General features: G+C 41.0%; 1 protein-coding gene across 1 annotated transcript in view; it reads left to right on the forward strand.

The window, feature by feature from the left end:
* LOC118218889 (NLR family CARD domain-containing protein 3-like) overlaps positions 1 to 12,189 on the forward strand; it is a gene marked incomplete at its 3' end in the record, with an annotated part of 90,689 nt that overhangs the window by 22,568 nt on the left and 55,932 nt on the right. The window lies entirely within an intron of this gene.

A 12,189-nucleotide genomic window follows, 5' to 3' on the forward strand; every position in this document is an offset into this window, starting at 1 on the left:
GACGCAAGCACCGTCAATGCCATGATTGGCTTCGTACCGTAAGTGAACCGTATCGTATCATTGGCTGGACACCTGTCACTCACTGAGTGAGAAACAAAAAAACAATATTATTGGGCGAATTAATTAGATTAGATTAGGTCTAATATTAGATATGAATTAATACGTTATGTTGATGTTGTTTATGCGCTGGATAGATTTTCTTGTGCGCTGAGAATGTGCGGGCAGTGCGCGATTGCGCACGCGCGCAGCTTAGAGGGAACATTGCTCACCAGTGACCAGTCATTAAAAAGCCTTTTTCCTGCTTTTCTTTGATGCAAATTCCTTGATTAAATCCTTAAAATCCAGCTGGCGCAGCAGATCATGCTCAATGGACAGAATGGTCAACCCGTTCAGTCTATTTTTCTCAATGGATACCCTCAGTCTGTTCTTAATAATGCCCAACTTGGAAAATGATCTTTCTTCGGTGGCATTTGAAATAGGAAGAGTGAGATAAATTCGGAGTGCAATGTCCACGTTTGGGAACGCACTTTGGAGTTGTTTCTCTCTCAGTAAGACCATCAGGTTTCTTGGTGACAGATCGTCAGTTGTTTTGTCACAGAATTTAATGAACTGAACAAGCTCATCCTCAAAAACATCCTGTAAATCGGTGCTATATTTTTTCTGAAGATTGCGGCTTGCTTCGCGTATTTCAGACACAGACAGGCTCTTGAGATGGGTTAAAAAGCCAAAATAGTCGCAAGTCTCTGTGTAGGACTTATGTCTTGCTTGCAAAGCACTTGTTAGTTTCTCAATTATGACTAAAAATACCTTGACACAAAACTTCTCAGCTCCAATTAGAATGTGGTCAGGTGCACTGGAATCATCTGCTCTCCGTTTTCTCTTCGCCTGCCGCGTTACCACAGACCTGTATTCCTTTGTTCCTCCCATTTCCTTGGCCTGCGTCTCCAGGTCTCCAAACTGGTCGCGTAAACCTGCCACGAAATCTGACAGTGATCACAGCATATCCACAGCCGTAACGAGATCCACATCTACCTTCTGGAGGATAGTACTCGTTGTCTGAATTCTTTGTAATACTTTGTTCCACAATATACACAAGAAAGCGCCTCGTCACGCGTGAGAGCATTATGAGAATCATCATCTGATATGTTTATTAGCGAATTCAATATATTTTTATTGTTTACACAGAGAGCTTTGGTGGCCTGGGCGTGAGCAGCCCATCTCGTGTCCGACAGTCCCTTTAAAGTCTCTATGCGTTTGTTAACATTGGGCTCAAGTCCATCCATCATAACCTTCCATCGGCGGGGTGTAGGTGAATCAAGATGTTACCAAAAACAGGTAAAATGACCGTTAGCCCAGGAAGAAGCAGATCAAAAGTTTGTAGTAAAAACAGGAAGATTTATTACGCAGCCGGCTACGGGAACAACTCAGCAAGGAAGTTCAAAATAGTTTTGGTGGGTGATCAGATTTATACAGTTTACAGTAGACTGGTATTTGCATATTGTGGAATTATATTGTTGAAAGGGAGCACTGCCTCTGATTGGTGATAGAGGCTGTGCTTCCTTCCGATTGGACCATTCAAATTCAAATCCATCCTACCTATTCAAACAGGTACCATTCACATTGAAATTGAATACAACAGGGGGGCTCACCCCTTCCCCCCTGGGGCCCAGCGGAAACTTCCCAAACGCAGAATACACAAAACTGTCTGTTTCCCAACAGGGGTGATCCCGAGAAAAAATTAAAGAGTGAACAGAAAAATGTGGTTGTTTCCAGTACACAACTCCATTAATTGAGTCAAAGTATAGATACCCCTGGTCAAATATTACTCCACTACAAGTGAAAGTTGTTCAGTCAAATTTTTACTTGAGTTAAAGTACTGGAGTACTTTCTTTTAAAAATACTTAAGTATTCAGAAGTACATTTTCTTTTTAATGCCAACGCACTGTTGTATTGTTTCTACGATGCATTTACAGAAGCTCATTTACAGATGCATTTTTACTATTATTAGATAGCAACACATGATAGACAGGGGATAAATTGGGATTTGGGAGGTGGGTGGACCCTGAGATCCGGTGGGAGGTGGGTGAAAAAAGGTACAAACCAATGAATGTCTCAGCTCAACATAGTTGTATCTTTAATGTTTTGTGCACATAATTGTAATTAAGGAAAACAATGTTTTAAAAAGAATGTATACTATTGATGCAAGCTTCTACATAATATATTTCAAGTTTATTGAGTGTCATTAATGCTGAGAATTTTTTTTACCCACGAAAATAATCGGAAATCCTCCTCTTGTCCTCACTTTTTCCTCCTTTATCCATCTTTCTTAAACTGGTGAGGCGCAAAACTTTCCTTTAAACTAATCATTGATCTCAAACTGTTTTCATTAATTTTCAGTGATTAACAAGCATGCAAACATCTAATCAAATGGAAAGGGACACAGTTTCTTCGCATTGTGTTAGGGAGATTAAATGATAAATGCGATTTAGAAAAATCAGTTTTAATCGCTAAGCAGTGGCGGAATCTTCCCCTGATTTTCCTTGAGTATCAATACAATTAATCCACAAATAGGCTACTCAATACTATCATATATAGCCAGCTTTCCCCAAATAGGCAGTTTTAGCGAGTAGCCTAGGCCGTATAGCCTACATTTATTTTCATTTGCAGTACAAAATTGTGCACAATTTTAATCAACATTATTTGCGGATACACTTCTTTCTCCGCACTCGTATTCATGGCAAATATCTGCAATGCGTAGGCTAGATTGTAAAAACAACTGAAGTGCAGGTTTTGTTTTTGCTGGTTATTCTGAGAGCTAACATAGTAGATTACAGACTGGTGTATCTTATTTGTTAAGTGTAGACTACCTGGTGATTAAAACGGATTTTTAACGGATAAATTGAATTTATGATTTAATCCCCCTAACACGGTATGAAGACGCTATGTGTTAGGCTACTTGTCATTTGATTTATCCGATCGTTGGCACGCTTGATTATAAAGGAGAATTACTAATGAAAACAGGTTGAGATCAATGATTAGTTTAAAGTAAAGTTTTGCGCCCCACCAATTTTCAACTCACCAGTCGCCGCTGAATAAAACGTTATGTAGCCTATGTGGGAAATATTCAATCCTAGCTTAGCTGCTGACCAGCAACCTGCTGATTTTGCTTAAGCAATCAAAGTTGCCGTTAATAATAGCCGGCGTTCGTGGGGGCTTTTATTCACCTCTCTTTAAAATGTTGCATAGATGAAATTACATGTTAATGAAACTACCTACCGCCTCCGCTTCCAATCAATCAAGACAATCAACGACATTTTTCTTTCTGTGCTGTCTATATAAACGACTGTTCCTCCTGAGTTTTTTTTCTTCAGATTTTTGATTGGTTGAGTGAGTAACTGGCTAGAGGGAACACATGGACTGGAGCCTAAATGGACTGGATTGTCATAGTTATTTGTAAAACTGCCGGTCAAAATTTATTTACCAAAGGTGGGTGGACGCCTTCCACCCGCGTCCACCCCCAATTTAACCCCTGATGATAGATAGCATTGCCTGAAATGTGAAACAGTTGGATGACCCTTCGCTCAAATTCCATAAAATTTCATCTGACCAATTCTAGCATAAAAACTGCAACGACTACAAGCTCAGACAACTTCATAATTAGCAAACGGGCTACCGTTAGCTAACGTTTACATATCTCGACATGCTCTTTCAGGTTAGACAGCGAGTTTTTGAATGCAGCGATGTAGTTCGTGCGCGGTAAGCAGAGCAAACATATAAAACAATATGAATCTTTTTGAATTTCACAAATCTCAAACATGGACTTGAGATATGGCCATGGGTACTCTGGTGGCGAAGAATCATCCTCATCTTCTGCCGTTGCCATAATTACCGCCGCCAAGTTCAAATGGAACTGTTCAACCACTGGTGCAACAAGCAAGCACTTTGAACTTGACCGACAGCATATGAGGAGTAGGCTACTGTGATTGGTTTTTCTCCTGTGAGTACTCACAGGTGTGGAAACCAATCGCATTTTAGAAAATAAAAAAATATTCAACTGTTGAATTCAAAGCTATGCTTCAAAGTAACGAGTAACGACAACCTTCATAGAAGTGTAGTGGAGTCAAAAGTACAACATTTATCTTTCAAATGTAGTGGAGTAAAAGTCATAAGTTTCCAAAAAAATAAATACTCAAGTAAAGTACAGATACTCGAAAAATGTACTTAAGTACTGTACTCAAGTAAATGTACTTCGTTACTCTCCACCCCTGATTGTTTCAGAGCAGCAATCTACACTGTTCACTCCGACTAAATTGAGTGAGTGGGCTGCACAAGGTATCCACTCAGCCAAAGGATTTACTTCTAGAATACGGGCCCTCAGTCCTTTGCACACACCTGACGTGTTGGATGCATTATCAGAACATTGTCCCCTACAATTATTTATATCAATATTCATGTCATTTAGCAGGTCTGTAACGGACTGAAAAAGAGACTCACCGGTATGACTGTATATGGGCAGGAATTTAAAAAAACGCTCGAAGACTTTACCTTCCTGAGAGACATATCTTATCACGAATGTTAGCTGATCAATATGGGTTAAATCTAGGGTTGAATCAACAACAAGAGAGAAGTACTTCGCTTTCTGCACCATTAGAATAATTTCAGCTTGAACTCGCTGTCCCATAATAGCAATGAATTCATCACATCTAGTGCTGGATAAATAGGAAGTAGACCCACTCCCCTGGTTTCCATATTTCTTTAAATGTTCAGCAAGAAAGGGGTCGAACTTGCTGAGTAGCTCAAGTATTCCCAAATAGTTGCCGTTGTTAGGGGAACCAAGAACTTCATCGCCTCCTCGGAATGCGAGACCTCGTTCTGACAAGAACTGTATAACGGAGACAATTCGTTTTAGGACCTCGCGCCAATACTTCCCCTCCTCTTCGCAGCGCTCCTTAAGTTTGTTGTCAATTCCGTGCACCTGTGTGCGAGCGAACCAGATGAGCATTGCATTTCGATGAGACTGGCTTGACTCATGCTCTTCAGTCCGACAAGAAGCATGTTTCCAATCAGAAAACCTGGATTGAGAAAAGGCAGATGGTGTCCCGCCGAAAAGCCGACAAAAAAAGCGATATACATTACCGGTTGTTGGAGAATAATCTAACCACTCACGGGTAACACTCTCCCCATTACACAGATTACTCGAAAACGAGGTCTTATTCAATTGTCTGTTCTGATTTTTATACGATCGTTCTGATGCTGTGAATGCTATGTCTTTATTTTGACATGACAAGGATGCTTTTATTCCTTTGCTCACCCAATAGCTACGCAAGTTTTCGGTAACGGGTCCCCAACAAGCTACATCAGTGGATGTGGCTCCACATGTTGCATCTTTCCTCCCGACCGTGGTGCCTGCACCTGCTAGCGGAGTAGTTTCGTCAGCAGCACTGACAGTGCTGATGTTATCAGTGTCTCCGGAGCCGGGTTCCAGAGAAGGCGTACTCGATGCTAACAGGGTTGATGTCGTGGCTGTGCCATCTCTGCCTGGTGACGGCGGTATAGTTTCCGGAGAAGGCGGCCGGGTTGACTGAGTTGGTGTGGCGGGACTTGGGTTAGCATCTGCATCATCGTCAGTGTCAGGGCATGTGTCAGGGAAGGGATCGTTGTTGATGTCGGAGCCTGCTTCGGTTGCTGTTAAGTAATCATCCGTCGATGTTTTGAAGAAAGAAGTAAGCTTCGGTATTTTACTGAGAACTTCTTTGTTTCTTGCTTTTTGTTGTTGTTTTCTTGCTCTTTTTTGCGCCCCACTCTCAAATTTTCTGCTTGACGACATGTTTGTTTTAGACAGAATTTTGATGATGACACAAGAATTCTCGCGACAACATATTTTGTATGTTTACGTTGTTTAGATTAACGGCAGTATATCGCGAGACGTGCAGCAATCCTACGGGTACGTATATATGTCAAAACGAATTACAAATTCGTAAAAAAAAGAAAAAAAACATTCCCCTCACCCTAGTGGCGGAGGCTTGAGACTGCAGCCCATGTAGCCCATTGGGTAAATGCGGCCTTGGATTTTGTTACTGTTGGTAAAATCAACTATTGGTCGATATGGTATGCCTGTACATCTTAGGGGAAAGTGTCAATCTGATCAACATGCAAGCTGCTGTTTAAATGCAATGTTACATAACTTAGTTTTGTCACTTTTCTGTGGTTCCAATCCAAAGGTAAAGTCTGGATTTTAGAACATTGAAAATCAACAGCAGTTGGCTTTACTTATCTTGCTAGGCAGACGGTAGAGGTTGCGCAGGGTCATTATATATAGCAGGAACACAAGGAGACTTCTCACTGCTATATAGAGCACAGGGTTATTATATAGCAGGAACACAAGGAGACTCCTCCCTGCTCTATAGGGCACAGGGTTATTATATAGCAGGAACACAAGGAGAGTCCTCACTGCTATATAGAGCACAGGGTTATTTTATAGCAGGAACACAAGGAGACTCCTCACTGCTATATAGAGCACAGGGTTATTATATGCACCTTTAGCTGCTCCAAACAAAACTGGCACCAACCCACCATACTGTCCATAGCCACGCTCCCAAACACCATCTAAAAGCACCCTCCCCTTGGCCTGGAAGCTAGGCCTCTTATAGAGCCCATGTTTAGGTAATGGGCCACAGCTGATGTGATTGCAATGAACCATAGCTGCTGCTATACCTCTCTGTAGGGCCGATGCTGCCTCCTGGTGGACAGCACCCCAATTCCCTTCCTGGCATCACATGTTAAACAGGCAAAAGCTTTGAGGATATGCTACGGGGCACTCAGAACAACACCAATTAATGCATTACTAATGAGATGGGAGAAATAGCACTGAGGCATGGATAAAACTTGCTTTGCATAAGTGTATTAAGTTTAAATGATCTAGTGTAGATCACCCTGCTAAGCATCCTGTTGAGGACACATGGGAAGTGGACATGCAAGGGCAGAAAGAGGAGAAAAGCTCTTATTAATTGTGCAAGTATGCAATGGGGAAAGCTACAATTGGAGGGGAAAAGACATGGCTTCTTCAACCTGCTGGTCTGTCATCTCCCCATGGTTTCTTCTGGATCCTGTAATAGACCTAGCTGTGTTAGGAAAGAACAGAACTGACACAGAGGGCCTCTTACAGTAAGTTCAGCTGACGCACAGCTGCAGAAAGTGTGGGGTGGACATCTGCAGATCCTCAGTATCACTCTTCATCACTCAACATGATTACTGTAACATTTCACATATCACATTTTACAGGATATTTCGCTATTTAAAAATACAATAATATATTAACTCTCTTTTGCAGACTGAACAGCTGTGACCTCACGGAGAAGTCCTGTGAAATTGTGGCCTCTGCTCTCCAGTCATCAAACTCACCCCTGAGAGATCTGGACCTCAGCAACAATAACCTGGGAGATTCAGGAGTGAAGCTGCTCTGTGCTGCACTGATGAGTCCAGACTGTAAACTACAGACACTGGGGTGAGTAGTGCTGTGTACTGTGTGATCTTAACTAAATAGAATTAGTGGTTATGGCTCTGTGCAGTGAAATATAGGGTTGCCAGGTTTGTGGTTCCTGACCATAACGTAAGGTTTCAGTGGAGTCTGTAGTATCAGGTCACAGGTGATGACTGAATACTGAATGCATGATTGACATTGTAAAATATTGACCACTTCAGTTCAGTAATATGTTTCACGTCTATCATAACATAACAAAAATAACATAACATAACATAATGACGAGAATAGGCCATTCAGTCCGACATGCTCGCCATTTTCCTACCTAGCACTAGTGCTTGGTTTACCTACAAACTAGATAGTATCCATCATCGTATCAAGCCCGGTCATGACAACCCCCAGAGTTTCTGCCTCTACTACATGATGTGTGCCAAGCTATTCTACACAGTGACTACTCTCTGTGTGAAAAAATACTTCCTAACGTCGGTGCGGAATTTACCTTTTGCTAATTTCCTTTTATGCCCCCTCGTCATACTAACAGAGCTGAACCTGAAGAATCTCTTGTAGTTCACTTTGTTGATCCCCTTTATGAATTTAAAAGACTCAATCAAATAACCCTGAGTCTACTTTTACTCAGCTTGAAGAAGTTAAGCATCTGAAGTCTTTCCTCAAAACTTTTATCTTTCATACCAGGAACCAGTTTGGTTTCCCTTCTTTCAACCTTTTCCAGATCCTCTGTATCTTTCTTGTAGTACAGTCCCCAGAACTGCACACAATTCACTAAGTGTGGTCTGACAAAGGTATTGTATAAAATAAGTATAACTTCCTTGGATTTACAGGGCTCCAGACTAACTTTTTACATTGGATGCACTGGTGCGCCTAACTTTTTCATTTAGGTGCAGCAGCACATAATTTAGTTAGACCCAAAATTGTTCACCACGCCTTTTGGCAGCGTAATAATACATTTTAAGTGTTACCTTTTTTGTCAGTTCCCATACACATTGGTAATTTCTTAACACGTTATGTAAATTATTGTAAACAGGAATAAAGGTGCAGATAAATGTTTTGTCTTTATTTAAATGACAGCACAAACAAGAAATGGCAATAACCTCAATTGTTTAAAAAATAAACTTAAAAACTGCTGATGTTTAAAGTGCTTGACAAACTCAAATAAATAAATCAAACTCAAATAACTCAAATAAAAGTGTGCGCTGCTCCCGGAGGAGTGCAGGGCGCGGTTTCACACATACACACTAGTGATGCGCGGATCGGCTCTGACGTCATCCGAATCCACATGTACGCATAAATCATCCACCCGCCACCCACCCAAACAAATTATTTTCTCCGATTTAGTGACCCGCATCCGAGCACACATTACCGCTATTTCTCATTATTTTGCAGCTGTTGCATATGACATACCCAGCACTTGACTCGTCATTCACTAAATCGCTCCCACACGGAACTTTTCTTCCCTTCCTTTTTTAAATTCTCCTTTTTTAATTTTCTCTCAGATCTTTTTTGCCTCCTTTGCTGCTTAAGTCAAATGGACGCCGCAATTGGCGCAACGAGAGTCTAGTCTGCTAATTCGCGCCTGACGAAAAATGAAGCTTAAAATATGTTCACATTTTAGAAAATGTAATTAATATCTCATAAAAAACACGTTTTCAACGTACAAAAATGCCAAGTTACTAAAAAGTATTTATCAAAATGACGCCAAGTTACGATACTACAAACAATATAGGCTATCTTGCCTCACCGAAATGGCATAAGATGTATCTCAAAGCAATGCTACCCAATATTTCCTCAGTTCTTTCAAGTCACTTGGCCCTGTGTATAAGCATGCACTACATGGACAGGCCAAACATATGTGTGGATGGCTCTCTCACAGTAAAGATTGATTGAATGGGTGTGTGTATGTCCAATTTGTATTGGTATGTATGTATTTCGCTGCTCAGGCTTTCGGTTGCGTGAATGATTGATGTTTCTTGGTACAAGTGTGTTCGTGAATGTGAATGTAAGATGCTGCCAGGGAAATGTCCCCATGCGGATAAAGAAGTTCTCTATGTATGTATGTACAACATGTGTTTTACATGCAGTATTTATTGTACGTAGCAAATATACAATAACTTGCACATGTACTCAAATTCAGTTCAGAAGCAAGTATAAACATGTTTTCTGGAGAAATGTGCTTCCTGTCGTTGCTCAGCAGCAGTTTTGTACATTAATGAATTTATACATTAATTTCAATGTACAATGTTCAATGTGTTCCATGCGGCAAATCGAAATATTTGTCTCTTTGATCTGACAGAAAGTTTGCATGACATTGTGAAATGGGAAGATTAGAAAACACAGGGCCAAGTGACTTGAAAGAACTGAGGAAATATTGGGTAGCATTGCTTTGAGATACATCTTATGTCATTTCGGTGAGGCAAGATAGCCTATATTGTTTGTAGTATCGTAACTTGGTGTAATTTTGATATCAATACTTTTTAGTAACTTGGCATTTTTGTACATTGAAAACGTGTTTTTTATGAGATATCAGTTCTTTTTGCAAAGCGTTTTATTATGAGAGTGAGAAATGCGACCCTGTAAAAAACGGGTGTGGATTATGGCTATCGTTGTGTTAATTTGTACAGTCTGATGAGCGTGTACCGTTCAGCAGTTTCGGTTTGCTGTGAAACAGTGTCTGTGAGAAAGGATGCAGTGGCATAAGCGTAAACGAATCAGAAACGCAGATGAAATATGGCCAGTTTATGTACTCACGGATTTGACGTCCATCCAACGAGCCTTGACTGACAAAAGAATCAGCAAGTCCATAGAATTATAACTCCCTAGGTCGCAACTTGTGTAGCCTTCTGTCCTGCTCCGTTGTCTGTTATTTCGTGGAGATGCACTTTTAGTGTTTGTAAGGTTTATAAGGCATTTTGATAGGCTTATCTGCAGGTAGGAATCCTCTTCGCTGTTTTGCTAAACTAGAACCGGAAAACATGATAGTGCAGAATAGGAGCAGACGCATATGTCCCAGCAGGCTTTGCATATGAGAAAATGACAACAGTGTGAGAGAAATTAGGATGAAATTATGAAATTCCGTAGTTGAAACAATATGTTTTTAGCAGAGTGGGCATGTAGGTGAAGGTTGACATGATCACGGAGTATAGTGCGAAGTAAATGGAGTGACCATGAGCGAGCTTATATTCCTTATCGAATGGTATATATAACAGTCGCTGTGTAGCATTAACTGTTAAAGTGGAGGTTTAAGTAACATGTGAAATCCATTGCATTGCTGTGTTTTTTTCATGTTCAGTGCTAGTAGTTATAACTATGAGTGAATCATGATTTTAAATGTAAATGTTTTAATGGGGAGTTGCAGAACGTACACGTAATTGTTTGTATGTGGCTAGATAGAGAACAGGGCAAGGTGACATGAATGTAGAAACGTGGCGTTTGCTGATAAGAAGGTTTTGTACGGTAGCCAAGTGAAGAAATGTAGTTAGTAGAAATGGCACAGCGGTGAACTGGTGTAACTTTGTAATAAAAGGAATACATTTGCAGTCATGAAATGCATAGGGGTGGCCATGAGTGAGTTTTGGTAAAGCAAATATAATATAAGCGTAAGAGAAGGTTAATGTAAAAGAGGAAAGTATCTGCCTGAGGACGAGGCGGGATTCAATCGTTCAACCGGAGGTTTACCAGTCTGCCACTTTGTTAGGGGCAGCACCATGACATAGCTATGCAATGCTTGAAATGTAATTAGCAAACCTGTCCGTGGTTTTAAAGAAGAACACAGGCGAATAAGCGCAGAAGAGCTCCCGTTGAATCCATATGGCTTTGCAATATTGTAGCCGGTGAACAATTGAACGTGCAGACGGTATGTCATAATACTGTGGTGCAAAAGCATATTTCTCCAAAAATACAGAACGGACATATTTAATACTGTACTCACTGTGTTTCTTCAATGCCTCGTGTGCAAGTAGCACATATAAACGAGAAAGTGTGAAAATCACCATGGTACTCCTTTAAAGAAAGGCACTCTTAGCTGGGTTTGAACCTTCGACCTTGTGTTCTCAAGACTGTAACCTTACCCACTACGCCACAGGCGGACTAGCTGTTTGTACTGTCAATGTTTCAGAGTAAAAAGGTATGGATATTTTGCGTGTGTATGCGAGTTTTCCATTGGGTCGTGTAGGTGAAGATTTGGCGGGTGTCGGTAAAATGTCCAATGAGGAGACATGTTATTAGTGGGATAGGCGGCAGGAAAAATAAGAATGAGAAGAAGAAGAAGAAGGAGAAAACGCAAAATCCCCTTAGTTTGGGGCTTTGTTGTGTGGACATGTGAAGTTGTTTATGAAATCTGTCTGTTGAAATGGGGTCAGAATGTACAGAATTTAATGTTTTTAAGGGCTGAGTGTCTGTGGCTGTTGTGGTTATTTCTGTGGGGAACCCTGAAAAGTGCCAAACTCTCGGTGCTGTATAGGTATGGGGGCATGCCCCCGCCAAGGCGTAAACTTGGCGGGATGGCATACCTGCCATCCCAATTTTCCTCATTAATGATGTATTATTTCACCCACCCGTAACTCATCCGCTATTAATCAGAATGTTAATTTTTATGACTCGGCCCACCCGATCCGCAGATTAACCGTGGTGCCCGCGGATATAACTGTGATCCACACATCACTGATACACACATGCCTTATTTTTTTCCCCACCCG

This window comes from Anguilla anguilla, chromosome 19 (assembly GCF_013347855.1).
Source record: "Anguilla anguilla isolate fAngAng1 chromosome 19, fAngAng1.pri, whole genome shotgun sequence".
Classification (NCBI taxonomy): domain Eukaryota; kingdom Metazoa; phylum Chordata; class Actinopteri; order Anguilliformes; family Anguillidae; genus Anguilla; species Anguilla anguilla.